We start from the raw sequence: 27,859 nt of genomic DNA, 5'->3' as shown, positions 1-27,859 counted from the left end.
TGTGTGGCATTGGGGAGGAAAAAGGAAGAGGAGAAGAAGAGAAGGAGAAGAAGAGGGAAAAGAGAGGGAAGAGGGAGAGGAGCGAGAGGTGGCAGCAGCTAGGGCTGCAGCACCTCTATTTCCTGCAGGTGGAAACAGAGGAGAGGTGTGGGGCGTTAGAAGAGGAAGAGAAGAGGAAGAGGAAGCAGGAGAAGAGGTTGTGATACCTCTGTTTCCTACAGAGGAAACAGAGGAGAGGGTGTGTGTGACGCCGGGGAGGAGGAGGGAAGAAGAAGAGAAGGGAAAGGAGGAGGTGCAGCTGCGGCGGCGGGAGCTACAGCTGGAAGAGAAGGAGGGGAAGAGATGGTGAGGAAGAAGAGAAGAAGTAGAAGCGGGTGAAGAGGCAGCACCTTTGTTTCCTGCAGGAGGAAACAGAGGAAAGGAGGCGCTGTTCGTCGGGGAGAAGAAGGGGAGGAAGGAGAAGAAGAGAAGGGAAGAAGGGGCTGCGGCTGCGGCGATGGCAGCTGCAGCCGGAAGAGAAGAAGGAGAGGAAGATGAGCAGGGGAGCAAGAAGAGGTTGCGGCCGTGGCTGCGGCCGCGACTGCAGCAGTTGCAGCTGGGAAAAAAGAGAAGGAAAGGAAGGAGAAGAGAAAGGGAAGGAGAGGAAGAAGAGAGAAAGAGGAGAAGGGGTGGCAGCTGCAGCAGTTGCAGCTGCAGTTGGAAGATAAGAAGGAGAGGAAGATGAGCAGGAGAGCAAGAAGAGGTTGCGGCCGTGGCTGCGGCCGCGACTGCAGCAGTTGCAGCTGGGAAAAAAGAGAAGGAAAGGAAGGAGAAGAGAAAGGGAAGGAGAGGAAGAAGAGAGGAAGAGGAGAAGGGGTGGCAGCTGCGGCAGTGGCAGCTGCAGTTGGAAGAGAAGAAGGAGAGGAAATAGAGTAGCGGAGGAAGAAGAGGCTGTGGTTGTGGTGGCTGCGGCCATGGCTGCGACTGTGACTGTAGCAGTTGCAGCCGGGAAAGAAAGGAAAGGAAAGGGGGGAAAAAGGGGCTGCGGACGGGATTGCGGCCGCAGCGGCAGCGAATGCGTATGCAGCAGTTATGTCTGCGAGAGAAGGGAGGAAGGAAGGTAGTGCGGTGGAAGGGGCTGCGATTGTGGCAGCGGCAGCGGCGGCGACTGTGGCAGCTGCGTTTGGGAAAGAAAAAGAAGGAATGAGAGTAAGAGAGAGCAGGTGACTGTGCCTCGATGTTCGACACGTGGTGTAGTTGCGAAGAAAGGAAGAAAACGGGAGCACAAAACGAAACAGAGAGAGGACACGGAGGAAAAGTAGAAGGATTTGGGCTAGCACCTTCTTTGGATCTTCGGATCGAAATCCTTGAAAGGCAAGTTCCCTGATCGTTCCTCCTATAATTGCTCTAATCTTTCCTTTTGCAAGTATCCTAATCGTTCCTCACTGCCATTTTTATCTCTACATTTGCTTTGAATATGAGGAACTTTGAATTGTTCTAGCCTTGCATTTGATATATCTCCTGTTTAGACGTAACGATTCGAATCTGTGCAACTTCTGATATTCTGACCTTTTGATGCCGAGCTGCCTATAAGTCTTTGTTGGAAACTCTGATTTGTTAAAAACTGATTTCATTGGAAACTAGACTCGTAGACCTTTCTTTGATATATGGATTGAAAGATTTGGAATCCAAACACCTGTCCAGTTATCTGTTGAATCTGACATTATGAATTTTGCCAACAGAGATTTTGTTCTACGACACTTGCTTACCAAATTATTTGTAACTCTCTCTGTTGGACAGTTCAATTCATATGAAGCCTGTCTTATCTGAAAGTATTATCCAATGATTATTTCTGAGTAAATTGGAGCACGATTGATAGTTTGAATCATTTGTTCAATGTGCCTTCTGTATTCTGCCAGAAATCGAGTTTTGGTCGATTTCTCATATTCTGGTTTCATTCCTTTGGAAATTGATATCCTTTAGCTTTCTTATTCAATTGAGCTTTATATTACTGCTTTGAATTCTTGTATGCTCTTGTCCTTAAAATTATTGCATTCTTGAAAACTGTTGTGTAACGTTTATGCTATATCATATTGACTCATATAGGCACATGTATATCCTATTGTTCCGCATTTGCTTTCGATATGTGCCTATTCCAGTTTCATTCCTTTGGACATTGAATTCATCAAATCTTCTTATTGAATTGAGTTATATGTGATTGCTTGGATTCCATATGTGCCCATGCTTTCAATTCCTTTCAAATCTGAATATACTTGTTAAAGATTATTGCTTACTTCGGATTGACTCGTAAAGGCACATGTACACTTTGTTGTTCCGCGTGTGCTTCCGATATATGCTACTTATCGTTAAAACTACCCTCTTGTACTCTGGTGTGTGGGATTGTCTGGACCTTTGCCAGAAATGGTAAAGGGTATGCGCTTATTGCCCGCTATGTGGGATATTCTGGACCTTTGCCAGAAATGGTAAAGGGTATGCGCTTATTGCCCGCTATGTGGGATATTCTGGATGAATCACATTCTGACTGAGATCCCACTACACCTTCTGTATATTTGATATGATATCTAGAGCTTTGGTTATGTGTTTCTGTACATGCTTTGGATAAGATTGATATGTTTGCAACGTCAAAGACGATGTTTGAGCTTCTGTACGGTATTTGTTATTGATATGCTCTGAAATGTTTCATCCACTGTTGATATGTTTCGAAATGTTCCATATGTCGTTGATATGCTCCGGAACATTTCATACGCCATTGATATGCTCCAATTACTCTGTGCTCCATTTGCTATAAACTGATATGTTCTGAAATGTCCTATCTGCCATTGATATGCTCCAATTACTCTGTGCTCCATTTGTTATGAATCAAATATGTTTGAATGACATGATACATATGATTTTGTATCTAATGAGATGGTATCCTAGAGAATTCTTGTATTCTGCCTTGCATTATGATACCTTACTTGTTTGAAATCGTTCTTTTGTTCTGAATATGCTTTGTCACTTGCTGAGCCATTTTTGGCTCACTCTGTTGTTATATAAATCTTTCAGGTCAGCTTGTCACTCTTCGAGATGTTTGATTTGGGCTGAGGCAGTGGATAGCTATTCAGAATTATGGGCAAGTCTGGTTGGTTATTATGATATTGTTGTATAAGTATGTTTTGTATGTAATGAAATGTTGTCGATGAACCGAAATGGATATACTGTGTCAAAGTGTTAGGAGATCTCTCTTATTTGGAATTTCGGAATGTTAAGTCTAATTTATGACGATATGAACTTGTGGTGAATAGTTGGAGTTCTGATTGTATAATTTATTTAGCTTATGGATTTATAAATGTTATTCATATTTATAGATGTGAATTTTGATAGAATGTTTTCAGTGTCCTCAAACGTTAGTTTGGATCCTGGATTGGTCTGTGATGAATTATTTTTAAAAATCATGGATATTTTGAGGGGCGTGACAAATACAACACAAGGACTTCCCAGGGGGTCACCCATCCTAGTACTACTCTCGCCCAAGCACGCTTAACTTCGGAGTTCTGATGGGATCCGATGCTTTAGTGCTGGTATGATCGCACCGGTTTCGGGTGCTTCGTCCCTCGCCTATGTGCACGTCGAGGCCGGCGCATCAACGTCCGGAGCCTCTTGCCCGTCACGAAACCGTCGGCGCTTTCTCGAACGATCACGAAATCACTATTGCAAGCTCTCTCCGAGCCCTAGCCCAACGACTGCGTATCGGTCATGGCAAGCTCGCGCCGAAACCATCGGCACTTTCTCGAACGATCTCGGAATCGCTATTGCGACCCCAATCCGAAAAGCTCTTTCCGAGCCCCACGATACTGACTGCGTAGCGGTCACGGCAAATTCCGTGCCCCAAAACAATCGTCTCGGAGGTCTACGGGAGATGTTTCGTATCTCGGGACGCAAAAAGGAGTACAACACGAGGACTTCCCAGGGGGTCACCCATTCTAGTACTACTCTCGCCCAAGCACGCTTAACTTCGGAGTTCTGATGGGATCCGATGCTTTAGTGCTGGTATGATCGCACTGGTTTCAGGTGCTTCGTCCCTCGCCTATGTGCACGTCGAGGCCGGCGCATCAACGTCCGGAGCCTCTTGCCCGTCACGAAATCGTCGGCGCTTTCTCGAACGATCACGAAATCCCTACTGCAAGCTCTCTCCGAGCCCTATCCCAATGACTGCGTATCGGCCACGGCAAGCTCGCGCTGAAACCATCGGCACTTTCTCGAACGATCTCAGAATCGCTATTGCGACCCCAATACGGAAAGCTCTTTCCGAGCCCCACGATACTGACTGCGTAGCGGTCACGACAAATTTCGTGCCCCAAAACAATCGTCTCGGAGGTCTATGGGAGATCTATCGTATCTCGGGACGCAAAAAGGAGTGCAACACGAGGACTTCCCCGGGGGTCACCCATCCTAGTACTACTCTCGCCCAAGCACGCTTAACTTCGCATTTCTGATGGGATCTGGTGCTTTAGTGCTGGTATGATCGCACCGGTTTCGGGTGCTTTGTCCCTCGCCTATTTGCACGTCGAGGTCGGCGCATCAACGTCCGGAGCCTCCTGCCCGTCACGAAATCGTCGGCGCTTTCTCGAACGATCACGAAATCCCTATTGCAAGCTCTCTCCGAGCCCTAGCCCAACGACTGCGTATCGGTCACGGCAAGCTCGCGCCGAAACCATCGGCACTTTCTCGAACGATCTTGGAATCGCTATTGCGACCCCAATCCTGAAAGCTCTTTCCGAGCCCCACGATACTTACTGCGTAGCGGTCACGGCAAATTCCGTACCCCAAAACAATCGTCTCGGAGGTCTACGGGAGATGTTTCGTATCTCGGGACGCAAAAAGGAGTACAACACGAGGACTTCCCAAGGGGTCACCCATCCTAGTACTACTCTCGCCCAAGCACGCTTATCTTCGGAGTTCTGATGGGATCCGATGCTTTAGTGCTGGTATGATCGCACCGGTTTCGGGTGCTTCGTCCCTCGCTTATGTGCACGTCGAGGACTGCGCATCAACGTCCGGAGCCTCTTGCCCGTCATGAAACCGTCGGCGCTTTCTCGAATGATCACGAAATCCCTATTGCAAGCTCTCTCCGAGCCCTAGCCCAACGACTACGTATCGATCACGGCAAGCTCGCGCCGAAACCATTGGCACTTTCTCGAACGATCTCAGAATCGCTATTGCGACCCCAATCCGGAAAGCTCTTTCCGAGCCCCACGATACAGACTGCCTAGCGGTCATGGCAAATTCCGTGCCGCAAAACAATCATCTCGGAAGTCTACGGGAGATGTTTCGTATCTTGGGACGCAAAAAGGAGTACAACACGAGGACTTCCCAGGGGGTCACCCATCCTAGTACTACTCTCGCCCAAGCATGCTTAACTTCGCATTTCTGATGGGTTCTGATGCTTTAGTGCTGGTATGATCGCACCGGTTTCGGGTGCTTCGTCCCACGCCTATGTGCACGTCGAGGCCGGCGCATCGACGTCCGGAGCCTCTTGCCCGTCACGAAATCGTCGGCGCTTTCTCGAACGATCACGAAATCCCTATTGCAAGCTCTCTCCGAGCCCTAGCCCAACGACTGCGTATCGGTCACGGCAAGCTCGCGCCGAAACCATCGGCACTTTCTCGAACAATCTCGGAATCGCTATTGCGACCCCAATCTGGAAAGCTCTTTCCGAGCCCCACGATACTGACTGCGTAGCGGTCGCGGCAAATCCGTGCCCCAAAACAATCATCTCGGAGGTCTACGGGAGATGTTTCGTATCTCGGGACGGAAAAAGGAGTACAACACGAGGACTTCCCAGGGGGTCACCCATTCTAGTACTACTCTCGCCCAAACACGCTTAACTTCGAAGTTCTGATGGGATCCGATGCTTTAGTGCTGGTATGATCGCACTGGTTTCGGGTGCTTCGTCCCTCGCCTATGTGCACGTCGAGGCCGGCGCATCAACGTCCGGAGCCTCTTGCCCGTCACGAAATCGTCGGCGCTTTCTCGAACGATCACGAAATCCCTACTGCAAGCTCTCTCCGAGCCCTATCCCAATGACTGCGTATCGGCCACGGCAAGCTCGCGCTGAAACCATCGGCACTTTCTCGAACGATCTCAGAATGGCTATTGCGACCCCAATACGGAAAGCTCTCGGAGGTCTACGGGAGATCTTTCGTATCTCGGGACGCAAAAAGGAGTGCAACACGAGGACTTCCCCGGGGGTCACCCATCCTAGTACTACTCTCGCCCAAGCACGCTTAACTTCGCATTTCTGATGGGATCTGGTGCTTTAGTGCTGGTATGATCGCACCGGTTTCGGGTGCTTCGTCCCTCGCCTATTTGCACGTCGAGGTCGGCGCATCAACGTCCGGAGCCTCCTGCCCGTCACGGAATCGTCGGCGCTTTCTCGAACGATCACGAAATCCCTATTGCAAGCTCTCTTCGAGCCCTAGCCCAACGACTGCGTATCGGTCACGGCAAGCTCGCGCCGAAACCATCGGCACTTTCTCGAACGATCTTGGAATCGCTATTGCGACCCCAATCTGGAAAGCTCTTTCCGAGCCCCACGATACTGACTGCGTAGCGGTCACGGCAAATCTGTGCCCCAAAACAATCATCTCGGAGGTCTATGGGAGATGTTTCGTATCTCGGGACGGAAAAAGGAGTACAACACGAGGACTTCCCAGGGGGTCACCCATCCTAGTTCTACTCTCGCCCAAGCACGCTTAACTTCAGAGTTCTGATGGGATCCGATGCTTTAGTGCTGGTTTGATCGCACCGGTTTCGGGTGCTTTGTCCCTCGCCTATGTGCACGTCGAGGCCGACGCATTAACGTCCGGAGCCTCTTGCCCGTCACGAAACCGTCGGCGCTTTCTCGAACGATCACGAAATCCCTATTGCAAGCTCTCTCCGAGCCCTAGCCCAATGACTGCGTATCGATCACGGCAAGCTCGCGCCGAAACCATCGGCACTTTCTCGAACGATCTCGGAAGCGCTATTGCGACCCCAATCCTGAAAGCTCTTTCCGAGCCCCACGATACTTACTGCGTAGCGGTCACGGCAAATTCCGTACCCCAAAACAATCGTCTCGGAGGTCTACGGGAGATGTTTCGTATCTCGGGACGCAAAAAGGAGTACAACACGAGGACATCCCAAGGGGTCACCCATCCTAGTACTACTCTCGCCCAAGCACGCTTACCTTCGGAGTTCTGATGGGATCCGATGCTTTAGTGCTGGTATGATCGCACCGGTTTCGGGTGCTTCGTCCCTCGCCTATGTGCACGTCGAGGACGGCGCATCAACGTCCGGAGCCTCTTGCCCGTCACGAAACCGTCGGCGCTTTCTCGAACGATCACGAAATCCCTATTGCAAGCTCTCTCCGAGCCCTAGCCCAACGACTACGTATCGATCACGGCAAGCTCGCGCCGAAACCATCTGCACTTTCTCGAACGATCTCAGAATCGCTATTGCGACCCCAATCCGGAAAGCTCTTTTCGAGCCCCACGATACAGACTGCCTAGCGGTTACGGCAAATTCCGTGCCCCAAAACAATCATCTCGGAAGTCTACGGGAGATGTTTCGTATCTCGGGACGCAAAAAGGAGTACAACACGAGGACTTCCCAGGGGGTCACCCATCCTAGTACTACTCTCGCCCAAGCATGCTTAACTTCGCATTTCTGATGGGTTCCGATGCTTTAGTGCTGGTATGATCGCACCGGTTTCGGGTGCTTCGTCCCACGCCTATGTGCACGTCGAGGCCGGCGCATCGACGTCCGAAGCCTCTTGCCCATCACGAAATCGTCGGCGCTTTCTCGAACGATCACGAAATCCCTATTGCAAGCTCTCTCCGAGCCCTAGCCCAACGACTGCGTATCGGTCACGGCAAGCTCGCGCCGAAACCATCGGCACTTTCTCGAACAATCTCGGAATCGCTATTGCGACCCCAATCTGGAAAGCTCTTTCCGAGCCCCACGATACTGACTGCGTAGCGGTCACGGCAAATCTGTGCCCCAAAACAATCATCTCGGAGGTCTACGGGAGATGTTTCGTATCTCGGGACGGAAAAAGGAGTACAACACGAGGACTTCCCAGGGGGTCACCCATCCTAGTTCTACTCTCGCCCAAGCACGCTTAACTTCAGAGTTCTGATGGGATCCGATGCTTTAGTGCTGGTTTGATCGCACCGGTTTCGGGTGCTTCGTCCCTCGCCTATGTGCACGTCGAGGCCGACGCATTAACGTCCGGAGCCTCTTGCCCGTCACGAAACCGTCGGCGCTTTCTCGAACGATCACGAAATCCCTATTGCAAGCTCTCTCCGAGCCCTAGCCCAATGACTGCGTATCGATCACGGCAAGCTCGCGCCGAAACCATCGGCACTTTCTCGAACGATCTCGGAAGCGCTATTGCGACCCCAATCCTGAAAGCTCTTTCCGAGCCCCACGATACTGACAGCGTAGCGGTCACGGCAAATTCCGCACCCCAAAACAATCGTCTCGGAGGTCTACGGGAGATGTTTCGTATCTCGGGACGCAAAAAGGAGTGCAACAAGAGGACTTTCTAGGGGGTCACCCATCCTAGTACTACTCTCGCCCAAGCACGCTTAACTTCGCATTTCTGATGGGATCCGGTGCTTTAGTGCTGGTATGATCGCACCGGTTTCGATTGCTTCGACCCTCACCAATGTGCACGTCGAGGTCGGCGCATCAACGTCCGGAGCGTCCTGCCCGTCACAAAATCGTCGGCGCTTTCTCGAACGATCACGAAATCCCTATTGCAAGCTCTCTCCGAGCCCTAGCCCAACGACTGCGTATCGGTCACGGCAAGCTCACGCCGAAACCATCGGCACTTTCTCGAACGATCTTGAAATTGCTATTGCGACCCCAATCCTGAAAGCTCTTTCCGAGCCCCACGATACTTACTACGTAGCGGTCACGGCAAATTCCGTACCCCAAAACAATCGTCTCGGAGGTCTACGGGAGATGTTTCGTATCTTGGGACGCAAAAAGGAGTACAACACGAGGACTTCCCAGGGGGTCACCCATCCTAGTACTACTCTCGCCCAAGCACGCTTAACTTCGGAGTTCTGATGGGATCCGATGCTTTAGTGCTGGTATGATCGCACCGATTTCGGGTGCTTCGTCCCCCACCTATGTGCACGTCGAGGACGGCGCATCAAATTCGGTGTCCCAAAACAATCATCTCGGAGGTCTATGGGAGATGTTTCGTATCTCGGGACGAAAAAAGGATTACAACACGAGGACTTCCCAGGGGGTCACCCATCCTAGTTCTACTCTCGCCCAAGCACGCTTAACTTCAGAGTTCTGATGGGATCCGATGCTTTAGTGCTGGTATGATCGCATCGATTTCGAGTGCTTCGTCCCTCAACTATGTGCACGTCGAGGCCGGCGCATCGACGTCCGGAGCCTCTTGCCCGTCACGAAATCGTCGGCACTTTCTCGAACGATCACGAAATCCCTACTGCAAGCTCTCTCCGAGCCCTATCCCAATGACTGCGTATCGGCCACGGCAAGCTCGCGCTGAAACCATCGGCACTTTCTCGAACGATCTCAGAATCGCTATTGCGACCCCAATCCGGAAAGCTCTTTTCGAGCCCCACGATACAGACTGCCTAGCGGTTACGGCAAATTCCGTGCCCCAAAACAATCGTCTCGGAGGTCTACGGGAGATCTTTCGTATCTCGGGACGCAAAAAGGAGTGCAACACGAGGACTTCCCCGGGGGTCACCCATCCTTGTACTACTCTCGCCCAAGCACGCTTAACTTCGCATTTCTGATGGGATCTGGTGCTTTAGTGCTGGTATGATCGCACTGGTTTTGGGTGCTTCGTCCCTCGCCTATTTGCACGTCGAGGTCGGCGCATCAACGTCCGGAGCCTCCTGCCCGTCACGAAATCGTCGGCGCTTTCTCGAACGATCACGAAATCCCTATTGCAAGCTCTCTCCGAGCCCTAGCCCAACGACTGCGTATCGGTCACGGCAAGCTCGCGCCGAAACCATCGGCACTTTCTCGAACGATCTTGGAATCGCTATTGCGACCCCAATCCTGAAAGCTCTTTCCGAGCCCCACGATACTTAATGCGTAGCGGTCACGGCAAATTCCATACCCCAAAACAATCGTCTCGGAGGTCTACGGGAGATGTTTCGTATCTCGGGACGCAAAAAGGAGTACAACACGAGGACATCCCAAGGGGTCACCCATCCTAGTACTACTCTCGCCCAAGCACGCTTATCTTCGGAGTTCTGATGGGATCCGATGCTTTAGTGCTGGTATGATCGCACCGGTTTCGGGTGCTTCGTCCCTCGCCTATGTGCACGTCGAGGACGGCGCATCAACGTCCGGAGCCTCTTGCCCGTCACGAAACCGTCGGCGCTTTCTCGAACGATCACGAAATCCCTATTGCAAGCTCTCTCCGAGCCCTAGCCCAACGACTACGTATCGATCACGGCAAGCTCGCGCCGAAACCATCGGCACTTTCTCGAACGATCTCAGAATCGCTATTGCGACCCCAATCCAGAAAGCTCTTTTCGAGCCCCACGATACAGACTGCCTAGCGGTTACGGCAAATTCCGTGCCCCATAACAATCATCTCGGAAGTCTACGGGAGATGTTTCGTATCTCGGGACGCAAAAAGGAGTACAACACGAGGACTTCCCAGGGGGTCACCCATTCTAGTACTACTCTCGTCCAAGCACGCTTAACATCGGAGTTCTGATGGGATCCGATGCTTTAGTGCTAGTATGATCGCACCGGTTTCGGGTGCTTCGTCCCTCGCCTATGTGCACGTCGAGGTCGGCGCATCAACGTCCGGAGCCTCCTGCCCGTCACGAAATCGTCGGCGCTTTCTCGAACGATCACGAAATCCCTATTGCAAGCTCTCTCCGAGCCCTAGTCCAACGACTGCGTATCGGTCACGGGAAGCTCGCGCCGAAACCATCGGCACTTTCTCGAACGATCTCGAAATCGCTATGGCGACCCCAATCCGGAAAGCTCTTTTCGAGCCCCACGATACTGACTGCGTAGCGGTCACGGCAAATTCCGTGCCCCAAAACAATCTTCTCGGAGGTCTATGGGAGATGTTTCGTATCTCAGGACGCAAAAAGGAGTTCAACACGAGGACTTCCCAAGGGGTCACCCATCCTAGTACTACTCTCGACCAAGCACGCTTAACTTCGGAGTTCTAATGGGATCCGATGCTTTAGTGCTGGTTTGATCGCACCGGTTTCGGGTGCTTCGTCCCTCGCCTATGTGCACGTCGAGGCCGACGCATCAACGTCCGGAGCCTCTTGCCCGTCACGAAACCATCGGCGCATTCTCGAACGATCACGAAATCGCTATTGCTTTCACGAACGATCTTGGAATCGCTATTGCGACCCCAATCCGGAAAGCTCTTTCCGAGCACCACGTTACTTACTGCGTAGTGGTCACGGCAAATCCCGTGCCCGAAAACAATCGTCTCGGAGGTCTACGAGAGATGTTTCGTATCTCGGGACGCAAAAAGGAGTGCAACACGAGGACTTCCCGGGGGGTCACCAATCCTAGTACTACTCTCGCCCAAGCATGCTTAACTTCGGAGTTCTGATGGGATCCGGTGCTATAGTGCTGGTATGATCGCACCGGTTTCGGGTTCTTCGTCCCTCGCCTATGTGCACGTCGAGGTCGGCGCATCAACGTCCGGATCCTCCTGCCCGTCACGAAATCGTCGGCGCTTTCTCGAACGATCACGAAATCCCTATTGCAAGCTCTCTCCGAGCCCTAGCCCAACGACTGCGTATCGGTCACGGCACGCTCGCGCCGAAACCATCGGCACTTTCTCGAACGATCTCGGAATCGCTATTGCGACCCCAATCTTGAAAGCTCTTTCCGAGCCCCATGATACTGACTGCGTTGGGGTCACGACAAATTTCGTGCCCTAAAACAATCGTCTCGGAGGTCTACGGGAGATGTTTCGTATCTCGGGACGCAAAAAGGAATACAACACGAGGACTTCCCAGGGGGTCAGCCATCCTAGTACTACTCTCGCCCAAGCACGCTTAACTTCGGAGTTTTGATGGGATCCGGTGCTTTAGTGCTGGTATGATCGCACCGGTTTCGGGTGCTTCGTCCCTCGCCTATGTGCACGTCGCGGCCGGTGCATCAACGTCCGGAGCCTCTTGCCCGTCACGAAACCGTCGGCGCTTTCTCGAACGATCCCGAAATCCCGATTGCAAGCTCCCTCCGAGCCATAGCCCGACGACTGCGTATCGGTCACGGCAAGCTCACGCCGAAACCATCGGCACTTTCTCGAACGATCTCGGAATCGCTATTGCGACCCCAATCCGGAAAGCTCTTTTACGAGCCCCACGATACTGACTGCGTAGCGGGTACGGCAAATCCCGTGCCGGAAAACAATCATCTCGGAGGTCTACGGGAGATGTTTCGTATCTCGGGACGCAAAAAGGAGTGCAACACGAGGACTTCCCGGGGGGTCACCCATCCTAGTACTACTCTCGCCCAAGCACGCTTAACTTCGGAGTTCTGATGGGATCCGGTGCTTTAGTGCTGGTATGATCGTACCGGTTTCGGGTGCTTCGTCCCTCGCCTATGTGCACGTCGTGGCCGGCGCATCAACGTCCGGAGCCTCTTGCCCGTCACGAAACCGTCGGCCCTTTCTCGAACGATCCCGAAATCCCGATTGCACGCTCCCTCCGAGCCATAGCCCGACGACTGCGTATCGGTCATGGCAAGCTCGCGCCGAAACCATCGGCACTTTCTCGAAAGATCTTGGAATCGCTATTGCGACCCCAATCCGGAAAACTCTTTCCGAGCCCCACGATACTGACTGCGTAGCGGTCACGGCAAATCCCGTGCCCGAAAACAATCGTCTCGGAGGTCTACGGGAGATGTTTCTTATCTCGGGACGCAAAAAGGAGTGCAACACGAGGACTTCCCGGGGGGTCACCCATTCTCGTACTACTCTCGCCCAAGCTCGCTTAACTTCGAAGTTCTGATGGGATCCAGTGCTTTAGTGCTGGTGTGATCGCACCGGTTTCGGGTGCTTCGTCCCTCGCCTATGTGCACGTCGCGGCCGTCACATCAACGTCCGGAGCCTCTTGCCCGTCACGAAACCGTCGGCGCTTTCTCGAACGATCCCGAAATCACTATCGCAAGCTCTCTCCGAGCCCTAGCCCGACAACTGCGTATCGGTCACGGAAAGCTCGCACCGAAACCATCGGCACTTTCTAGAACGATCTCGGAATCGCTATTGCGACCCCAATCCGGAAAGCTCTTTCCGAGCCCCACGATACTGATTGCGTAGCGGTCACGGCAAATCCCGTGCCCCAAAACAATCGTCTCGGAGGTCTACGGGAGATGTTTTGTATCTCGGGATGCAAAAAGGTGTGCAACACGAGGACTTCCCGGGGGGTCACCCATCCTAGTACTACTCTCGGCCAAGCACGCTTAACTTCGGAGTTCTGATGGGCTCCGGTGCTTTAGTGCTGGTATGATCGCACCGATTTCGAGTGCTTCGTCCCTCGCCTATGTGCACGTCGCGGCCGACGCATCAACGTCCGGAGCCTCTTGCCCGTCACGAAACCGTCGGCGCTTTCTCGAATGATCACGAAATCCCTATTGCAAGCTCTCTCCGAGCCCTAGCCCAACGACTGCGTATCGGTCACGGCAAGCTCGCGCCGAAACCATCGGCACTTTCTCGAACGATCTCGGAATCGCTATTGCGACCCCAATCCGGAAAGCTCTTTCCGAGCCCCACGATACTAACTGCGTAGCGGTCACGGCAAATCCCGTGCCCGAAAACAATCGTCTCGGAGGTCTACGGGAGATGTTTCGTATCTCGGGACGCAAAAAGGACTGCAACACGATGACTTCCCGGGGGGTCAACCATCCTAGTACTACTATCACCCAAGCACGCTTAACTTCGGAGTTCTGATGGGATTCGGTGCTTTAGTGCTGGTATGATCGCACCGGTTTCGGGTGCTTCGCCCCTCGCCTATGTGCACGTCGCGGCTGGAGCATCAACGTCCGGAGCCTCTTGCCCGTCACGAAACCGTCGGCGCCTTCTCGAACGATCACGAAATCCCTATTGCAAGCTCCCTCGGAGCCCTAGCCCAACGACTGCGTATCGGTCATGGCAAGCTCGCGCCGAAACCATCGGCACTTTCTCGAACGATCTCGGAATCGCTATTGCGACCCCAATCCGGAAAACTCTTTCCGAGCCCCACGATACTGACTGCGTAGCGGTCACGGCAAATCCCGTGCCCGAAAACAATCGTCTCGGAGGTCTACGGGAGATGTTTCTTATCTCGGGATGCAAAAAGGAGTGCAACACGAGGACTTCCCGGGGGGTCACCCATCCTCGTACTACTCTCGCACAAGCCCGCTTAACTTCGGAGTTCTGATGGGATCCGGTGCTTTAGTGCTAGTGTGATCGCACCGGTTTCGGGTGCTTCGTCCATCGCCTATGTGCACGTCGCGACCGGCACATCAACGTCCGGAGCCTCTTGCCCGTCACGAAACCGTCGGCGCTTTCTCGAACGATCCCGAAATCACTATCGCAAGCTCACTCCGAGCCCTAGCCCGACGACTGCGTATCGGTCACGGAAAGCTCGCACCGAAACCATTGGCACTTTCTCGAACGATCTCGGAATCGCTATTGCGACCCCAATCCGGAAAGCTCTTTCCGAGCCCCACGATACCGACTGCGTAGCGGTCACGGCAAATCCAGTGTCCGAAAACAATCGTCTCGGAGGTCTACGGGAGATGTTTCGAATCTCGGGACGCAAAAAGGAGTGCAACACGAGGACTTCCCCGGGGGTCACCCATCCTAGTACTACTCTCGCCTAAGCACGCTTATCTTCGGAGTTCTGATGGGATCCGATGCTTTAGTGCTGGTATGATCGCACCGGTTTCGGGTGCTTCGTCCCTCGCCTAAGTGCACGTCGCGGCCGGCGCATCAACGTCCGGAGCCTCTTGCCCGTCACGAAACCGTCGGCGCTTTCTCGAACGATCCCGAAATCCCGATTGCAAGCTCCCTCAGAGCCATAGCCCGACGACTGCTTATCGGTCACGGCAAGATCGCGCCGAAACCGTCAGCACTTTCTCGAACGATCCCGAAATCCCGATTGCAAGCTCCCTCCGAGCCATAGCCCGACGACTGCGTATCGGTCACGGCAAGCTCACGCCGAAACCATCGGCACTTTCTCGAACGATCTCGGAATCGCTATTGGGACCCCAATCCGGAAAGCTCTTTTACGAGCCCCACGATACTGACTGCGTAGCGGGTACGGCAAATCCCGTGCCGGAAAACAATCATCTCGGAGGTCTACGGGAGATGTTTCGTATCTCGGGACGCAAAACGGAGTGCAACACGAGGACTTCCCGGGGGGTCACCCATCCTAGTACTACTCTCGCCCAAGCACGCTTAACTTCGGAGTTCTGTTGGGATCCGGTGCTTTAGTGCTGGTATGATCGCACCGGTTTCGAGTGCTTCGTCCCTCGCCTATGTGCACGTCGCGGCCGGCGCATCAACGTCCGGAGCCTCTTGCCCGTCACGAAACCGTCGGCCCTTTCTCGAACGATCCCGAAATCCCGATTGCAAGCTCCCTCCGAGCCATAGCCCGACGACTGCGTATCGGTCATGGCAAGCTCGCGCCGAAACCATCGGCACTTTCTCGAACGATCTCGGAATCGCTATTGCGACCCAAATCCGGAAAACTCTTTCCGAGCCCCACGATACTGATTGCGTATCGGTCACGGCAAATCCCGTGCCCGAAAACAATCGTCTCGGAGGTCTACGGGAGATGTTTCTTATCTCGGGACGCAAAAAGGAGTGTAACACGAGGACTTCCCGGGGGGTCACCCATTCTCGTACTACTCTCGCCAAAGCTCGCTTAACTTCGAAGTTCTGATGGGATCCAGTGCTTTAGTGCTGGTGTGATCGCACCGGTTTCGGTTGCTTCGTCCCTCGCCTATGTGCACGTCGCGGCCGGCACATCAACGTCCGGAGCCTCTTGCCCGTCACGAAACCGTCGGCGCTTTCTCGAACGATCCCGAAATCACTATCGCAAGCTCTCTCCGAGCCCTAGCCCGACAACTGCGTATCGGTCACGGAAAGCTCGCACCGAAACCATCGGCACTTTCTAGAACGATCTCGGAATCGCTATTGCGACCCCAATTCGGAAAGCTCTTTCCGAGCCCCACGATACTGACTGCGTAGCGGTCACGGCAAATCCCGTGCCCCAAAACAATCGTCTCGGAGGTCTACGGGAGATGTTTTGTATCTCGGGACGCAAAAAGGTGTGCAACACGAGGACTTCCCGGGGGGTCACCCATCCTAGTACTACTCTCGGCCAAGCACGCTTAACTTCGGAGTTCTGATGGGCTGCGGTGCTTTAGTGCTGGTATGATCGCACCGATTTCGAGTGCTTCGTCCCTCGCCTATGTGCACGTCGCGGCCGACGCATCAACGTCCGGAGCCTCTTGCCCGTCACGAAACCGTCGGCGCTTTCTCGAACGATCACGAAATCCCTATTGCAAGCTCTCTCCGAGCCCTAGCCCAACGACTGCGTATCGGTCACGGCAAGCTCGCGCCGAAACCATCGGCACTTTCTCGAACGATCTCGGAATCGCTATTGCGACCCCAATCCGGAAAGCTCTTTCCGAGCCCGATGATACTGACTGCGTAGCGGTCACGGCAAATCCCGTGCCCGAAAACAATCGTCTCGGAGGTCTACGGGAGATGTTTCGTATCTCGGGACGCAAAAAGGAGTGCAACACGAGGACTTCCCGGGGGGTCACCCATCCTAGTACTACTCTCTCCCAAGCACCCTTAACTTCGGAGTTCTGATGGGATCCGGTGCTTTAGTGCTGGTATGATCGCACCGGTTTCGGGTGCTTCGTCCCTCGCCTATGTGCACGTCGCGGCCGGTGCATCAACGTCCGGAGCCTCTTGCCCGTCACGAAACCGTCGGCGCTTTCTCGAACGATCCCGAAATCCCGATTGCAAGCTCCCTCCGAGCCATAGCCCGACGACTGCTTATCGGTCACGGCAAGATCGCGCTGAAACCATCGGCACTTTCTCGAACGATCTCGGAATCGCTATTGCGACCCCAATCTTGAAAGCTCTTTCCGAGCCCCACGATACTGACTGCGTTGGGGTCACGACAAATTTCGTGCCCTAAAACAATCGTCTCGGAGGTCTACGGGAGATGTTTCGTATCTCGGGACGCAAAAAGGACTGCAACACGATGACTTCCCGGGGGGTCACCCATCCTAGTACTACTCTCACACAAGCACGCTTAACTTCGGAGTTCTGATGGGATTCGGTGCTTTAGTGCTGGTATGATCGCACCGGTTTCGGGTGCTTCGCCCCTCGCCTATGTGCACGTCGCGGCCGGCGCATCAACGTCCGGAGCCTCAAGCTCGCGCCGAAACCCTCGGCACTTTCTCGAACGATCTCGGAATCGCTATTGCGACCCCAATCTGGAAAGCTCTTTCCGAGCCCCACGATACTGACTGTGTAGCGGTCACGGCAAATACCGTGCCCGAAAACAATCGTCTCGGAGGTCTACGGGAGATGTTTCGTATCTCGGGACGCAAAAAGGAGTGCAACACGAGGACTTCCCGGGGGGTCACCCATCCTAGTACTACTCTCGCCCAAGCACGCTTAACTTCGGAGTTCTGATGGGATCCGGTGCTTTAGTGTTGGTATGATCGCACCGGTTTCGGGTGCTTCGTCCCTCGCCTATGTGCACGTCGCGGTCGGCACATCAACGTCCGGAGCCTCTTGCCCGTCACAAAACCACCGGCGCTTTCTCGAACGATCCCGAAATCCCTATCGCAAGCTCTCTCCGAGCCCTAGCCCGACGACTGCGTATCGGTCACAGCAAGCTCGCGCAGAAACCATCGGCACTTTCTCGAACGATCTCGGAATCGCTATTGCGACCCCAATCCGGAAAGCTCTTTCCGAGCCCCACGATACTGACTGCGTAGCGGTCACGGCAAATCCCGTGCCCGAAAACAATCGTCTCGGAGGTCTACGGGAGATGTTTCGTATCTCGGGACGCAAAAAGGAGTGCAACACGAGGACTTCCCGGGGGGTCACCCATCCTAGTACTACTCTCGCCCAAGCACGCTTAACTTCGAAGTTCTGATGGGATCCGGTGCTTTAGTGCTGGTATGATCACACCGGTTTTGGTTGCTTCGTCCCTCGCCTATGTGCACGTCGCGGCCGGTGCATCAACGTCCGGAGCCTCTTGCCCGTCACGAAACCGTCGGCGCTTTCTCGAACGATCCCGAAATCCCGATTGCAAGCTCCCTCCGAGCCATAGCTCTACGACTGCTTATCGGTCACGGCAAGATCGCGCTGAAACCATCGGCACTTTCTCGAACGATCTCGGAATCGCTATTGCGACCCCAATCCGGAAAGCTCTTTCCGAGCCCCACGATACTGACTGCATAGCGGTCACGGCAAATCCCGTGCCCGAAAACAATCGTCTCGGAGGTGTATGGGAGATGTTTCGTATCTCGGGACGTAAAAAGGAGTGCAACACGAGTACTTCCCGGGGGGTCACCCATCCTAGTACTACTCTCCCCAAGCACGCTTAACTTCGGAGTTCTGATGGGATCCGGTGCTTTAGTGCTTGTATGATCGCACCGGTTTCGGGTGCTTCGTCCCTCGCCTATGTGCACGTCGCGGCCGGCGCATCAACGTCCGGAGCCTCTTGCCCGTCACGAAACCGTCGGCGCTTTCTCGAACGATCCCGAAATCCCGATTGCAAGCTCCCTCCGAGCCATAGCCCGACGACTGCTTATCGGTCACGGCAAGCTCACGCCGAAACCATCGGCACTTTCTCGAACGATCTCGGAATCGCTATTGCGACCCCAATCCGGAAAGCTCTTTCCGAGCCCCACGATACTGACTGCGTAGCGGTTACAGCAAATCCCGTGCCCGAAAACAATCGTCTCGAAGGTCTACGAGAGATGTTTCGTATCTCGGGACGCAAAAAGGAGTGCAACACGAGGAATTCCCAGGGGGTCACACATCCTAGAACTACTCTCGCCCAAGCACGCTTAACTTCGGAGTTCTGATGGGATCCGGTGCTTTAGTGCTGGTATGATCGCACCTGTTTCGGGTGCTTTGCCCCTCGCCTATGTGCACGTCGCGGCCGGCGCATCAACGTCCGGAGCCTCTTGCCCGTCACGAAACCGTCGGTGCTTTCTCGTACGATCACGAAATCCATATCGCAAGCTCCCTCCGAGCCCTAGCCCAACGACTGCGTATCGGTCATGGCAAGCTCGCGCCGAAACCATCGGCACTTTCTCGAACGATCTCGGAATCGCTATTGAAACCCCAATCCGGAAAGCTCTTTCCGAGCTCCACGATACTGACTGCGTAGCGGTCACGGCAAATCTCGTGCCCGAAAACAATCGTCTCGGAGATCTACGGGATATGTTTCGTATCTCGGGACGCAAAAAGGAGTGCAACACGAGGACTTCCCGGGGGGTCACCCATCCTAGTACTACTCTCGCCAAATCACGCTTAACTTCGGAGTTCTGATGGGATCCGGTGCTTTAGTGCTGGTATGATCGCACCGGTTTCGGGTGCTTCGTCCCTCGCCAATGTGCACGTCGCGGTCGGCACATCAACGTCCGGTGCCTCTTGCTAGTCACAAAACCATCGGAGCTTTCTCGAACTATCCCGAAATCCCTATCGCAAGCTCTCTTCGAGCCCTAGCCCGACGATTGCGTATCGGTCACGGCAAGCTCGCGCCGAAACCATCGGCACTTTCTCGAACGATCTCGGAATCGCTATTGCGACCCCAATCCGGAAAACCCTTTCCGAGCCCCACGATACTGACTGCGTAGCGGTCACGGCAAATCCCGTGCCCGAAAACAATCGTCTCGGAGGTCTACGGGAGATGTTTCGTATCTCGGGACGCAAAAAGGAGTGCAACACGAGGACTTCCCGGGGGGTCACCCATCCTAGTACTACTCTCGCCCAAGCATGCTTAACTTCGGAGTTCTGATGGGATCCGGTGCTTTAGTGCTGTTATGTTCACACCGGTTTCGGGTGCTTCGTCCCTCGCCTATGTGCACGTCGCGGCCGGCGCATCAACGTCCGGAGCCTCTTGCCCGTCACGAAAACGTCGGCGCTTTCTCGAACGATCCCGAAATCCCTATCGCAAGCTCTCTCCGAGCCCTAGCCCGACGACTGCGTATCGGTCACGGCAAGCTCGCGCAGAAACCATCGGCACTTTCTCGAACCATCTCGGAATCGCTATTGCGACCCCAATCCGGAAAGCTCTTTCCGAGCCCCACGAAACTGACCGCGTAGCCGTCACTGCAAATCCCGTGCCCGAAAACAATCGTCTCGGAGGTCTACGGGAGATGTTTCGTATCTCGGGACGCAAAAAAGAGTGCAACACGAGGACTTCCCGGGGGGTCACCCATCCTAGTACTACTCTCGCCCAAGCACGCTTAACTTCGGAGTTCTGATGGGATCCGGTGCTTTAGTGCTGGTATAATCGCACCGCTTTCGGGTGCTTCGTCCCTCGCCTATGTGCACGTCGCGGCCGGTGCATCAACATCCGGAGCCTCTTGCCCGTCACTAAACCGTCGGCGCTTTCTCGAACGATCCCGAAATCCCGATTGCAAGCTCCCTCCGAGCCATAGCCCGACGACTGCTTATCGGTCACGGCAAGATCGCGCTGAAACCATCGGCACTTTCTCGAACGATCTCGGAATCGCTATTGCGACCCCAATCCAGAAAGCTCTTTTCGAGCCCCACGATACTACGCAGTCACGGCAAATCCCGTGCCCGAAAACAATCGTCTCGGAGGTGTACGGGAGATGTTTCGTATCTCAGGACGTAAAAAGGAGTGCAACACGAGGACTTCCCGGGGGGTCACCCATCCTAGTACTACTCTCCCCAAGCACGCTTAACTTCGGAGTTCTGATGGGATCCGGTGCTTTAGTGCTGGTATGATCGCACCGGTTTCGGGTGCTTCGTCCCTCGCCTATGTGCACGTCGCGGCCGGCGCATCAACGTCTGGAGCCTCTTGCCCGTCACGAAACCGTCGGCGCTTTCTCGAACGATCCCGAAATCCCGATTGCAAGCTCCCTCCGAGCCATAGCCCGACGACTGCTTATCGGTCACGGCAAGCTCGCGCCGAAACCATCGGCACTTTCTCGAACGATCTCGGAATCGCTATTGCGACCCCAATCCGGAAAGCTTTTTCCGAGCCCCACAATACTGACTGCGTAGCGGTCACAGCAAATCCCGTGCCTGAAAACAATCGTCTCGAAGGTCTACGAGAGATGTTTCGTATCTCGGGACGCAAAAAGGAGTGCAACACAAGGAATTCCCAGGGGGTCACACATCCTAGAACTACTCTCGCCCAAGCACGCTTAACTTCGGAGTTCTGATGGGATCCGGTGCTTTAGTGCTGGTATGATCGCACCTGTTTCGGGTGCTTTGCCCCTCGCCTATGTGCACGTCGCGGCCGGCGCATCAACGTCCGGAGCCTCTTGCCCGTCACGAAACCGTCGGTGCTTTCTCGTACGATCACGAAATCCATATCGCAAGCTCCCTCCGAGCCCTAGCCCAACGACTGCGTATCGGTCATGGCAAGCTCGCGCCGAAACCATCGGCACTTTCTCGAACGATCTCGGAATCGCTATTGAAACCCCAATCCGGAAAGCTCTTTCCGAGCCCCACGATACTGACTGCGTAGCGGTCACGGCAAATCTCGTGCCCGAAAACAATCGTCTCGGAGATCTACGGGATATGTTTCGTATCTCGGGACGCAAAAAGGAGTGCAACACGAGGACTTCCCGGGGGGTCACCTATCCTAGTACTACTCTCGCCCAATCACGCTTAACTTCGGAGTTCTGATGGGATCCGGTGCTTTAGTGCTGGTATGATCGCACCGGTTTCGGGTGCTTCGTCCCTCGCCTATGTGCACGTCGCGGTCGGCACATCAACGTCCGGAGCCTCTTGCTAGTCACGAAACCATCGGAGCTTTCTCGAACTATCCCGAAATCCCTATCGCAAGCTCTCTTCGAGCCCTAGCCCGACGATTGCGTATCGGTCACGGCAAGCTCGCGCCGAAACCATCGGCACTTTCTCGAACGATCTCGGAATCGCTATTGCGACCCCAATCCGGAAAGCCCTTTCCGAGCCCCACGATACTGACTGCGTAGCGATCACGGCAAATCCCGTGCCCGAAAACAATCGTCTCGGAGGTCTACGGGAGATGTTTCGTATCTCGGGACGCAAAAAGGAGTGCAACACGAGGACTTCCCGGGGGGTCACCCATCCTAGTACTACTCTCGCCCAAGCATGCTTAACTTCGGAGTTCTGATGGGATCCGGTGCTTTAGTGCTGTTATGTTCGCACCGGTTTCGGGTGCTTCGTCCCTCGCCTATGTGCACGTCGCGGCCGGCGAATCAACGTCCGGAGCCTCTTGCCCGTCACGAAAACGTCGGCGCTTTCTCGAACGATCCCGAAATCCCTATCGCAAGCTCTCTCCGAGCCCTAGCCCGACGACTGCGTATCGGTCACGGCAAGCTCGCGCCGAAACCAACGGCACTTTCTCGAACAATCTCGGAATCGCTATTGCGACCCCAATCCGAAAAGCTTTTTCCGAGCCCCACAATACTGACAGCGTAGCGGTCACAGCAAATCCCGTGCCCGAAAACAATCGTCTCGAAGGTCTACGAGAGATGTTTCGTATCTCGGGACTCAAAAAGGAGTGCAACACGAGGAATTCCCAGGGGGTCACACATCCTAGAACTACTCTCGCCCAAGCACGCTTAACTTCGGAGTTCTGATGGGATCCGGTGCTTTAGTGCTGGTATGATCGCACATGTTTCGGGTGCTTTGCCCCTCGCCTATGTGCACGTCGCGGCCGGCGCATCAACGTCCGGAGCCTCTTGCCCGTCACGAAACCGTCGGTGCTTTCTCGTACGATCACGAAATCCATATCGCAAGCTCCCTCCGAGCCCTAGCCCAACGACTGCGTATCGGTCATGGCAAGCTCGCGCCGAAACCATCGGCACTTTCTCGAACGATCTCGGAATCGCTATTGCGACCCCAATCCGGAAAGCTCTTTCCGAGCCCCACGATACTGACTGCGTAGCGGTCACGGCAAATCTCGTGCCCGAAAACAATCGTCTCGGAGGTCTACGAGAGATGTTTCGTATCTCGGGACGCAAAAAGGAGTGCAACACGAGGAATTCCCGGGTGGTTACCCATCCTAGTACTACTCTCGCCCAAGCACGCTTAACTTCGGAGTTCTGATGGGATCCGGTGCTGGTATGATCGCACCGGTTTCGGGTGCTTCGCCCCTCGCCTGTGTGCACGTCGCGGCCGGCGCATCAACGTCCGGAGCCTCTTGCCCGTCACGAAACCGTCGGCGCTTTCTCGAACGATCACGAAATCCCTATTGCAAGATCCCTCCGAGCCCTGGCCCAACGACTGCGTATCGGTCAGGGCAAGCTCGCGCCGAAACAAGCGGCACTTTCTCGAACGATCTCGGAATCGCTATTGCGACCCCAATCCGGAAAGCTCTTTCCGAGCCCCATGATACTGACTGCGTAGCGGTCACGGCAAATCCCGTGCCCGAAAACAATCGTCTCGGAGGTCTACGGGAGAAGTTTCGTATCTCGGGACGCAAAAAGGAGTGCAACACGAGGACTTCCCGGGGGGTCACCCATCCTAGTACTACTCTCGCCCAAACACGCTTAACTTCGGAGTTCTGATGGGATCCGGTGCTTTAGTGCTGGTATGATCGCACCGGTTTCGGGTGCTTCGTCCCTCGCCTATGTGCACGTCGCGGCCGGCGCATCAACGTCCGGAGCCTCTTGCCCGTCACGAAACCGTCGGCGCTTTCTCGAACAATCACGAAATCCCTATTGCAAGCTCCCTTCGAGCCCTAGCCCAACGAATGCGTATCGGTCAGGACAAGCTCGCGCCGAAACCATCGGCACTTTCTCGAACGATCTCGGAATCGCTATTGCGACCCCAATCCGGAAAGCTCTTTCTGAGCCCAATGATACTGACTGCGTAGCGGTCACGGCAAATCCCGTGCCCGAAAACTATCGTCTCGGAGGTCTACGGGAGATGTTTCGTATCTCGGGGCGCAAAAAGGAGTGCAACACGAGGACTTCCCGGGGGGTCACCCATCCTAGTACTACTCTCGCCCATGCATGCTTAACTTCGGAGTTCTGATGGGATCCGGTGCTTTAGTGCTGGTATGATCGCACCGGTTTCGGGTGCTTCGTCCCTCGCCTATGTGCACGTCACGGCCGGCGCATCAACGTCCGGAGCCTCTTGCCCGTCACGAAACCATCGGCGCTTTATCGAACGATCCCGAAATCCCTATCGCAAGCTCTCTCCGAGCCCTAGCCCGACGACTGCGTATCGGTCACGGCAAGCTCGCGCAGAAACCATCGGCACTTTCTCGAACGATCTCGGAATCGCTATTGCGACCCCAATCCGGAAAGCTCTTTCCGAGCCCCACGATACTAACTGCGTAGCGGTCACGGCAAATCCCGTGCCCGAAAACAATCGTCTCGGAGGTCTACGGGAGATGTTTCGTATCTCGGGACGCAAAAAGGAGTGCAACACGAGGACTTCCCGGGGGGTCACCCATCCTAGTACTACTCTCGCCCAAGCACACTTAACTTCGGAGTTCTGATTGGATCCGGTGCTTTAGTTCTGGTATGATCGCATTGGTTTCGAGTGCTTCGTCCCTCGCCAATGTGCACGTCGCGGCCGGTGCATCAACGTCCGGAGCCTCTTGCCCGTCACGAAACCGTCTGCGCTTTCTCGAACGATCCCGAAATCCCGATTGCAAGCTCCCTCCAAGCCATAGCCCGACGACTGCTTATCGGTCACGGCAAGATCGCGCTGAAACCATCGGCACTTTCTCGAACGATCTCGGAATCGCTATTGCGACCCCAATCCGGAAAGCTCTTTCCGAGCCCCACGATACTGACTGCGTAGCGGTCACGGCAAATCCCGTGCCCGAAAACAATCGTCTCGGAGGTGTACGGGAGATGTTTCGTATCTCGGGACGTAAAAAGGAGTGCAACACGAGGACTTCCCGGGGGGTCACCCATCCTAGTACTACTCTCCCCAAGCACGCTTAACTTCGGAGTTCTGATGGGATCCGGTGCTTTAGTGCTGGTATGATCGCACCGGTTTCGGGTGCTTCGTCCCTCGGCTATGTGCACGTCGCGGCCGGCGCATCAACGTCCGGAGCCTCTTGCCCGTCACGAAACCGTCGGCGCTTTCTCGAACGATCACGAAATCCCGATTGCAAGCTCCCTCCGAGCCATAGCCCGACGACTGCTTATCGGTCACGGCAAGCTCGCGCCGAAACCATCGGCACTTTCTCGAACGATCTCGGAATCGCTATTGCGACCCCAATCCGGAAAGCTCTTTCCGAGCCCCACGATACTGACTGCGTAGCGGTCACAGCAAATCCCGTGCCCGAAAACAATCGTCTCGAAGGTCTACGAGAGATGTTTCGTATCTCGGGACGCAAAAAGGAGTGCAACACGAGGAATTCCCAGGGGGTCACACATCCTAGAACTACTCTCGCCCAAGCACGCTTAACTTCGGGGTTCTGATGGGATCCGGTGCTTTAGTGCTGGTATGATCGCACCTGTTTCGGGTGCTTTGCCCCTCGCCTATGTGCACGTCGCGGCCGGCGCATCAACGTCCGGAGCCTCTTGCCCGTCACGAAACCGTCGGTGCTTTCTCGTACGATCACAAAATCCATATCGCAAGCTCCCTCCGAGCCCTAGCCCAACGACTGCGTATCGGTCATGGCAAGCTCGCGCCGAAACCATCGGCACTTTCTCGAACGATCTCGGAATCGCTATTGCGACCCCAATCCGGAAAGCTCTTTCCGAGCCCCACGATACTGACTGCGTAGCGGTCACGGCAAATCTCGTGCCCGAAAACAATCGTCTCGGAGGTCTACGAGAGATGTTTCGTATCTCGGGACGCAAAAAGGAGTGCAACACGAGAAATTCCCGGGTGGTTACCCATCCTAGTACTACTCTCGCCCAAGCACGCTTAACTTCGGAGTTCTGATGGGATCCGGTGCTGGTATGATCGCACCGGTTTCGGGTGCTTCGCCCCTCGCCTATGTGCACGTCGCGGCCGGCGCATCAACGTCCGGAGCCTCTTGCCCGTCACGAAACCGTCGGCGCTTTCTCGAACGATCACGAAATCCCTATTGCAAGCTCTCTCTGAGCCCTAGCCCAACGACTGCGTATCGGTCATGGCAAGTTCGCGCCGAAACCATCGGAACTTTCTCAAACGATCTCGGAATCGCTATTGCGACCCCAATCTGGAAAGCTCTTTCCGAGCCCCACGATACAGATTGCGTAGCGGTCACGGCAAATCCCGTGCCCGAAAACAATCGTCTCGGAGATCTACGGGATATGTTTCGTATCTCGGGACGCAAAAAGGAGTGCAACACGAGGACTTCCCAGGGGGTCACCCATCCTAGTACTACTCTCGCCCAATCACGCTTAACTTCGGAGTTCTGATGGGATCCGGTGCTTTAGTGCTGGTATGATCGCACCGGTTTCGGGTGCTTCGTCCCTCGCCTATGTGCACGTCGCGGTCGGCACATCAACGTCCGGAGCCTCTTGCTAGTCACGAAACCGTCGGAGCTTTCTCGAACTATCCCGAAATCCCTATCGCAAGCTCTCTCCGAGCCCTAGCCCGACGACTGCGTATCGGTCACGGCAAGCTCGCGCCGAAACCATCGGCACTTTCTCGAACGATCTCGGAATCGCTATTGCGACCCCAATCCGGAAAGCCCGTTCCGAGCCCCACGATACTGACTGCGTAGCGGTCACGGCAAATCCCGTGCCCGAAAACAATTGTCTCGGAGGTCTACGGGAGATGTTTCGTATCTCGGGACGCAAAAAGGATTGCCACACGAGGACTTCCCGGGGGGACACCCATCCTAGTACTACTCTCGCCCAAGCACGCTTAACTTCGGAGTTCTGATGGGATCCGGTGCTTTAGTGCTGGTATGATCGCACCGGTTTCGGGTGCTTCGTCCCTCGCCTATGTGCACGTCGCGGCCGGCGCATCAACGTCCGGAGCCTCTTGTCCGTCACGAAACCGTCGGCGCTTTCTCGAACGATCACGAAATCCCTATTGCAAGATCCCTCCGAGCCCTGGCCCAACGACTGCGTATCGGTCAGGGCAAGCTCGCGCCGAAACAAGCGGCACTTTCTCGAACGATCTCGGAATCGCTATTGCGACCCCAATCCGGAAAGCTCTTTCCGAGCCCCATGATACTGACTGCGTAGCGGTCACGGCAAATCCCGTGCCCGAAAACAATCGTCCCGGAGGTCTACGGGAGAAGTTTCGTATCTCGGGACGCAAAAAGGAGTGCAACACGAGGACTTCCCGGGGGGTCACCCATCCTAGTACTACTCTCTCCCAAGCACCCTTAACTTCGGAGTTTTGATGGGATCCGGTGCTTTAGTGCTGGTATGATCGCACCGGTTTCGGGTGCTTCGTCCCTCGCCTATGTGCACGTCACGGCCGGCGCATCAACGTCCGGAGCCTCTTGCCCGTCACGAAACCGTCGGCGCTTTATCGAACGATCCCGAAATCCCTATCGCAAGCTCTCTCCGAGCCCTAGCCCGACGACTGCGTATCGGTCACGGCAAGCTCGCGCAGAAACCATCGGCACTTTCTCGAACGATCTCGGAATCGCTATTGCGACCCCAATCCGGAAAGCTCTTTCCGAGCCCCACGATACTAACTGCGTAGCGGTCACGGCAAATCCCGTGC

General features: G+C 54.7%; 49 non-coding genes and 4 pseudogenes across 49 annotated transcripts; all 53 read right to left on the bottom strand.

Annotated features, from left to right (window-relative positions):
* Window positions 1-3,455: 3,455 nt before the first annotated feature.
* On the bottom strand, window positions 3,456-3,574 carry LOC135629775 (5S ribosomal RNA). The gene has a single exon (XR_010493342.1). It is a non-coding gene; the product is annotated as a 5S ribosomal RNA (ribosomal RNA).
* A 350-nt stretch (window positions 3,575-3,924) lies between these two features.
* LOC135630395 (5S ribosomal RNA) lies at window positions 3,925-4,043 on the bottom strand. The gene has a single exon (XR_010493919.1). It is a non-coding gene; the product is annotated as a 5S ribosomal RNA (ribosomal RNA).
* A 350-nt stretch (window positions 4,044-4,393) lies between these two features.
* On the bottom strand, window positions 4,394-4,512 carry LOC135629964 (5S ribosomal RNA). Its single transcript, XR_010493525.1, has one exon. It is a non-coding gene; the product is annotated as a 5S ribosomal RNA (ribosomal RNA).
* Window positions 4,513-4,862: 350 nt separating this feature from the next.
* Window positions 4,863-4,981, bottom strand: LOC135630561 (5S ribosomal RNA). The gene has a single exon (XR_010494083.1). It is a non-coding gene; the product is annotated as a 5S ribosomal RNA (ribosomal RNA).
* Window positions 4,982-5,331: 350 nt separating this feature from the next.
* On the bottom strand, window positions 5,332-5,450 carry LOC135630054 (5S ribosomal RNA; annotated as a pseudogene).
* A 349-nt stretch (window positions 5,451-5,799) lies between these two features.
* LOC135629870 (5S ribosomal RNA) lies at window positions 5,800-5,918 on the bottom strand. The gene has a single exon (XR_010493433.1). It is a non-coding gene; the product is annotated as a 5S ribosomal RNA (ribosomal RNA).
* A 284-nt stretch (window positions 5,919-6,202) lies between these two features.
* On the bottom strand, window positions 6,203-6,321 carry LOC135629963 (5S ribosomal RNA). Its single transcript, XR_010493524.1, has one exon. It is a non-coding gene; the product is annotated as a 5S ribosomal RNA (ribosomal RNA).
* A 349-nt stretch (window positions 6,322-6,670) lies between these two features.
* LOC135629991 (5S ribosomal RNA) lies at window positions 6,671-6,789 on the bottom strand. The gene has a single exon (XR_010493551.1). It is a non-coding gene; the product is annotated as a 5S ribosomal RNA (ribosomal RNA).
* Window positions 6,790-7,139: 350 nt separating this feature from the next.
* LOC135629939 (5S ribosomal RNA) lies at window positions 7,140-7,258 on the bottom strand. Its single transcript, XR_010493500.1, has one exon. It is a non-coding gene; the product is annotated as a 5S ribosomal RNA (ribosomal RNA).
* A 350-nt stretch (window positions 7,259-7,608) lies between these two features.
* Window positions 7,609-7,727, bottom strand: LOC135630036 (5S ribosomal RNA). Its single transcript, XR_010493594.1, has one exon. It is a non-coding gene; the product is annotated as a 5S ribosomal RNA (ribosomal RNA).
* Window positions 7,728-8,076: 349 nt separating this feature from the next.
* On the bottom strand, window positions 8,077-8,195 carry LOC135629990 (5S ribosomal RNA). Its single transcript, XR_010493550.1, has one exon. It is a non-coding gene; the product is annotated as a 5S ribosomal RNA (ribosomal RNA).
* A 350-nt stretch (window positions 8,196-8,545) lies between these two features.
* LOC135630032 (5S ribosomal RNA) lies at window positions 8,546-8,664 on the bottom strand. Its single transcript, XR_010493590.1, has one exon. It is a non-coding gene; the product is annotated as a 5S ribosomal RNA (ribosomal RNA).
* Window positions 8,665-9,014: 350 nt separating this feature from the next.
* Window positions 9,015-9,133, bottom strand: LOC135630347 (5S ribosomal RNA). The gene has a single exon (XR_010493873.1). It is a non-coding gene; the product is annotated as a 5S ribosomal RNA (ribosomal RNA).
* A 119-nt stretch (window positions 9,134-9,252) lies between these two features.
* On the bottom strand, window positions 9,253-9,371 carry LOC135629985 (5S ribosomal RNA). Its single transcript, XR_010493545.1, has one exon. It is a non-coding gene; the product is annotated as a 5S ribosomal RNA (ribosomal RNA).
* Window positions 9,372-9,721: 350 nt separating this feature from the next.
* Window positions 9,722-9,840, bottom strand: LOC135630006 (5S ribosomal RNA). The gene has a single exon (XR_010493565.1). It is a non-coding gene; the product is annotated as a 5S ribosomal RNA (ribosomal RNA).
* Window positions 9,841-10,190: 350 nt separating this feature from the next.
* Window positions 10,191-10,309, bottom strand: LOC135629932 (5S ribosomal RNA). Its single transcript, XR_010493493.1, has one exon. It is a non-coding gene; the product is annotated as a 5S ribosomal RNA (ribosomal RNA).
* A 350-nt stretch (window positions 10,310-10,659) lies between these two features.
* Window positions 10,660-10,778, bottom strand: LOC135629950 (5S ribosomal RNA). Its single transcript, XR_010493511.1, has one exon. It is a non-coding gene; the product is annotated as a 5S ribosomal RNA (ribosomal RNA).
* A 350-nt stretch (window positions 10,779-11,128) lies between these two features.
* Window positions 11,129-11,247, bottom strand: LOC135629975 (5S ribosomal RNA). Its single transcript, XR_010493535.1, has one exon. It is a non-coding gene; the product is annotated as a 5S ribosomal RNA (ribosomal RNA).
* Window positions 11,248-11,526: 279 nt separating this feature from the next.
* On the bottom strand, window positions 11,527-11,645 carry LOC135629821 (5S ribosomal RNA). The gene has a single exon (XR_010493386.1). It is a non-coding gene; the product is annotated as a 5S ribosomal RNA (ribosomal RNA).
* Window positions 11,646-11,995: 350 nt separating this feature from the next.
* On the bottom strand, window positions 11,996-12,114 carry LOC135629869 (5S ribosomal RNA). The gene has a single exon (XR_010493432.1). It is a non-coding gene; the product is annotated as a 5S ribosomal RNA (ribosomal RNA).
* A 351-nt stretch (window positions 12,115-12,465) lies between these two features.
* Window positions 12,466-12,584, bottom strand: LOC135630355 (5S ribosomal RNA). Its single transcript, XR_010493881.1, has one exon. It is a non-coding gene; the product is annotated as a 5S ribosomal RNA (ribosomal RNA).
* A 350-nt stretch (window positions 12,585-12,934) lies between these two features.
* Window positions 12,935-13,053, bottom strand: LOC135629994 (5S ribosomal RNA). Its single transcript, XR_010493554.1, has one exon. It is a non-coding gene; the product is annotated as a 5S ribosomal RNA (ribosomal RNA).
* A 350-nt stretch (window positions 13,054-13,403) lies between these two features.
* LOC135629824 (5S ribosomal RNA) lies at window positions 13,404-13,522 on the bottom strand. The gene has a single exon (XR_010493389.1). It is a non-coding gene; the product is annotated as a 5S ribosomal RNA (ribosomal RNA).
* Window positions 13,523-13,872: 350 nt separating this feature from the next.
* On the bottom strand, window positions 13,873-13,991 carry LOC135629988 (5S ribosomal RNA). Its single transcript, XR_010493548.1, has one exon. It is a non-coding gene; the product is annotated as a 5S ribosomal RNA (ribosomal RNA).
* A 350-nt stretch (window positions 13,992-14,341) lies between these two features.
* LOC135629998 (5S ribosomal RNA) lies at window positions 14,342-14,460 on the bottom strand. The gene has a single exon (XR_010493557.1). It is a non-coding gene; the product is annotated as a 5S ribosomal RNA (ribosomal RNA).
* Window positions 14,461-14,810: 350 nt separating this feature from the next.
* On the bottom strand, window positions 14,811-14,929 carry LOC135629876 (5S ribosomal RNA). The gene has a single exon (XR_010493439.1). It is a non-coding gene; the product is annotated as a 5S ribosomal RNA (ribosomal RNA).
* A 452-nt stretch (window positions 14,930-15,381) lies between these two features.
* On the bottom strand, window positions 15,382-15,500 carry LOC135630222 (5S ribosomal RNA). The gene has a single exon (XR_010493751.1). It is a non-coding gene; the product is annotated as a 5S ribosomal RNA (ribosomal RNA).
* A 350-nt stretch (window positions 15,501-15,850) lies between these two features.
* LOC135630060 (5S ribosomal RNA) lies at window positions 15,851-15,969 on the bottom strand (annotated as a pseudogene).
* A 350-nt stretch (window positions 15,970-16,319) lies between these two features.
* LOC135629997 (5S ribosomal RNA) lies at window positions 16,320-16,438 on the bottom strand. Its single transcript, XR_010493556.1, has one exon. It is a non-coding gene; the product is annotated as a 5S ribosomal RNA (ribosomal RNA).
* Window positions 16,439-16,788: 350 nt separating this feature from the next.
* Window positions 16,789-16,907, bottom strand: LOC135630451 (5S ribosomal RNA). The gene has a single exon (XR_010493977.1). It is a non-coding gene; the product is annotated as a 5S ribosomal RNA (ribosomal RNA).
* A 350-nt stretch (window positions 16,908-17,257) lies between these two features.
* Window positions 17,258-17,376, bottom strand: LOC135630034 (5S ribosomal RNA). The gene has a single exon (XR_010493592.1). It is a non-coding gene; the product is annotated as a 5S ribosomal RNA (ribosomal RNA).
* A 249-nt stretch (window positions 17,377-17,625) lies between these two features.
* LOC135630336 (5S ribosomal RNA) lies at window positions 17,626-17,744 on the bottom strand. Its single transcript, XR_010493863.1, has one exon. It is a non-coding gene; the product is annotated as a 5S ribosomal RNA (ribosomal RNA).
* Window positions 17,745-18,094: 350 nt separating this feature from the next.
* Window positions 18,095-18,213, bottom strand: LOC135630339 (5S ribosomal RNA). Its single transcript, XR_010493866.1, has one exon. It is a non-coding gene; the product is annotated as a 5S ribosomal RNA (ribosomal RNA).
* Window positions 18,214-18,563: 350 nt separating this feature from the next.
* On the bottom strand, window positions 18,564-18,681 carry LOC135629983 (5S ribosomal RNA). Its single transcript, XR_010493543.1, has one exon. It is a non-coding gene; the product is annotated as a 5S ribosomal RNA (ribosomal RNA).
* Window positions 18,682-19,031: 350 nt separating this feature from the next.
* LOC135630523 (5S ribosomal RNA) lies at window positions 19,032-19,150 on the bottom strand. Its single transcript, XR_010494045.1, has one exon. It is a non-coding gene; the product is annotated as a 5S ribosomal RNA (ribosomal RNA).
* A 350-nt stretch (window positions 19,151-19,500) lies between these two features.
* LOC135629820 (5S ribosomal RNA) lies at window positions 19,501-19,619 on the bottom strand. The gene has a single exon (XR_010493385.1). It is a non-coding gene; the product is annotated as a 5S ribosomal RNA (ribosomal RNA).
* A 350-nt stretch (window positions 19,620-19,969) lies between these two features.
* Window positions 19,970-20,088, bottom strand: LOC135629929 (5S ribosomal RNA). The gene has a single exon (XR_010493490.1). It is a non-coding gene; the product is annotated as a 5S ribosomal RNA (ribosomal RNA).
* A 350-nt stretch (window positions 20,089-20,438) lies between these two features.
* LOC135630146 (5S ribosomal RNA) lies at window positions 20,439-20,557 on the bottom strand. Its single transcript, XR_010493673.1, has one exon. It is a non-coding gene; the product is annotated as a 5S ribosomal RNA (ribosomal RNA).
* A 343-nt stretch (window positions 20,558-20,900) lies between these two features.
* Window positions 20,901-21,018, bottom strand: LOC135629873 (5S ribosomal RNA). Its single transcript, XR_010493436.1, has one exon. It is a non-coding gene; the product is annotated as a 5S ribosomal RNA (ribosomal RNA).
* Window positions 21,019-21,368: 350 nt separating this feature from the next.
* Window positions 21,369-21,487, bottom strand: LOC135629769 (5S ribosomal RNA). Its single transcript, XR_010493336.1, has one exon. It is a non-coding gene; the product is annotated as a 5S ribosomal RNA (ribosomal RNA).
* Window positions 21,488-21,837: 350 nt separating this feature from the next.
* On the bottom strand, window positions 21,838-21,956 carry LOC135629768 (5S ribosomal RNA). Its single transcript, XR_010493335.1, has one exon. It is a non-coding gene; the product is annotated as a 5S ribosomal RNA (ribosomal RNA).
* Window positions 21,957-22,306: 350 nt separating this feature from the next.
* On the bottom strand, window positions 22,307-22,425 carry LOC135629890 (5S ribosomal RNA). Its single transcript, XR_010493453.1, has one exon. It is a non-coding gene; the product is annotated as a 5S ribosomal RNA (ribosomal RNA).
* Window positions 22,426-22,775: 350 nt separating this feature from the next.
* On the bottom strand, window positions 22,776-22,894 carry LOC135630569 (5S ribosomal RNA). Its single transcript, XR_010494091.1, has one exon. It is a non-coding gene; the product is annotated as a 5S ribosomal RNA (ribosomal RNA).
* Window positions 22,895-23,244: 350 nt separating this feature from the next.
* On the bottom strand, window positions 23,245-23,355 carry LOC135630063 (5S ribosomal RNA; annotated as a pseudogene).
* Window positions 23,356-23,705: 350 nt separating this feature from the next.
* LOC135630169 (5S ribosomal RNA) lies at window positions 23,706-23,824 on the bottom strand. Its single transcript, XR_010493697.1, has one exon. It is a non-coding gene; the product is annotated as a 5S ribosomal RNA (ribosomal RNA).
* A 350-nt stretch (window positions 23,825-24,174) lies between these two features.
* Window positions 24,175-24,293, bottom strand: LOC135630364 (5S ribosomal RNA). Its single transcript, XR_010493889.1, has one exon. It is a non-coding gene; the product is annotated as a 5S ribosomal RNA (ribosomal RNA).
* A 350-nt stretch (window positions 24,294-24,643) lies between these two features.
* LOC135629880 (5S ribosomal RNA) lies at window positions 24,644-24,762 on the bottom strand. The gene has a single exon (XR_010493443.1). It is a non-coding gene; the product is annotated as a 5S ribosomal RNA (ribosomal RNA).
* A 350-nt stretch (window positions 24,763-25,112) lies between these two features.
* Window positions 25,113-25,230, bottom strand: LOC135629872 (5S ribosomal RNA). Its single transcript, XR_010493435.1, has one exon. It is a non-coding gene; the product is annotated as a 5S ribosomal RNA (ribosomal RNA).
* Window positions 25,231-25,580: 350 nt separating this feature from the next.
* On the bottom strand, window positions 25,581-25,699 carry LOC135629901 (5S ribosomal RNA). Its single transcript, XR_010493463.1, has one exon. It is a non-coding gene; the product is annotated as a 5S ribosomal RNA (ribosomal RNA).
* Window positions 25,700-26,049: 350 nt separating this feature from the next.
* LOC135630056 (5S ribosomal RNA) lies at window positions 26,050-26,160 on the bottom strand (annotated as a pseudogene).
* A 350-nt stretch (window positions 26,161-26,510) lies between these two features.
* LOC135630295 (5S ribosomal RNA) lies at window positions 26,511-26,629 on the bottom strand. Its single transcript, XR_010493823.1, has one exon. It is a non-coding gene; the product is annotated as a 5S ribosomal RNA (ribosomal RNA).
* A 350-nt stretch (window positions 26,630-26,979) lies between these two features.
* LOC135630574 (5S ribosomal RNA) lies at window positions 26,980-27,098 on the bottom strand. The gene has a single exon (XR_010494096.1). It is a non-coding gene; the product is annotated as a 5S ribosomal RNA (ribosomal RNA).
* A 350-nt stretch (window positions 27,099-27,448) lies between these two features.
* On the bottom strand, window positions 27,449-27,567 carry LOC135629861 (5S ribosomal RNA). The gene has a single exon (XR_010493424.1). It is a non-coding gene; the product is annotated as a 5S ribosomal RNA (ribosomal RNA).
* Between the last annotated feature and the right edge of the window lie 292 nt (window positions 27,568-27,859).

Source organism: Musa acuminata, chromosome BXJ3-1, assembly GCF_036884655.1.
Source record: "Musa acuminata AAA Group cultivar baxijiao chromosome BXJ3-1, Cavendish_Baxijiao_AAA, whole genome shotgun sequence".
In the NCBI taxonomy this organism is placed as follows: Eukaryota; Viridiplantae; Streptophyta; class Magnoliopsida; order Zingiberales; family Musaceae; genus Musa; species Musa acuminata.
This window is presented reverse-complemented; position numbering and strand designations above follow the sequence as displayed.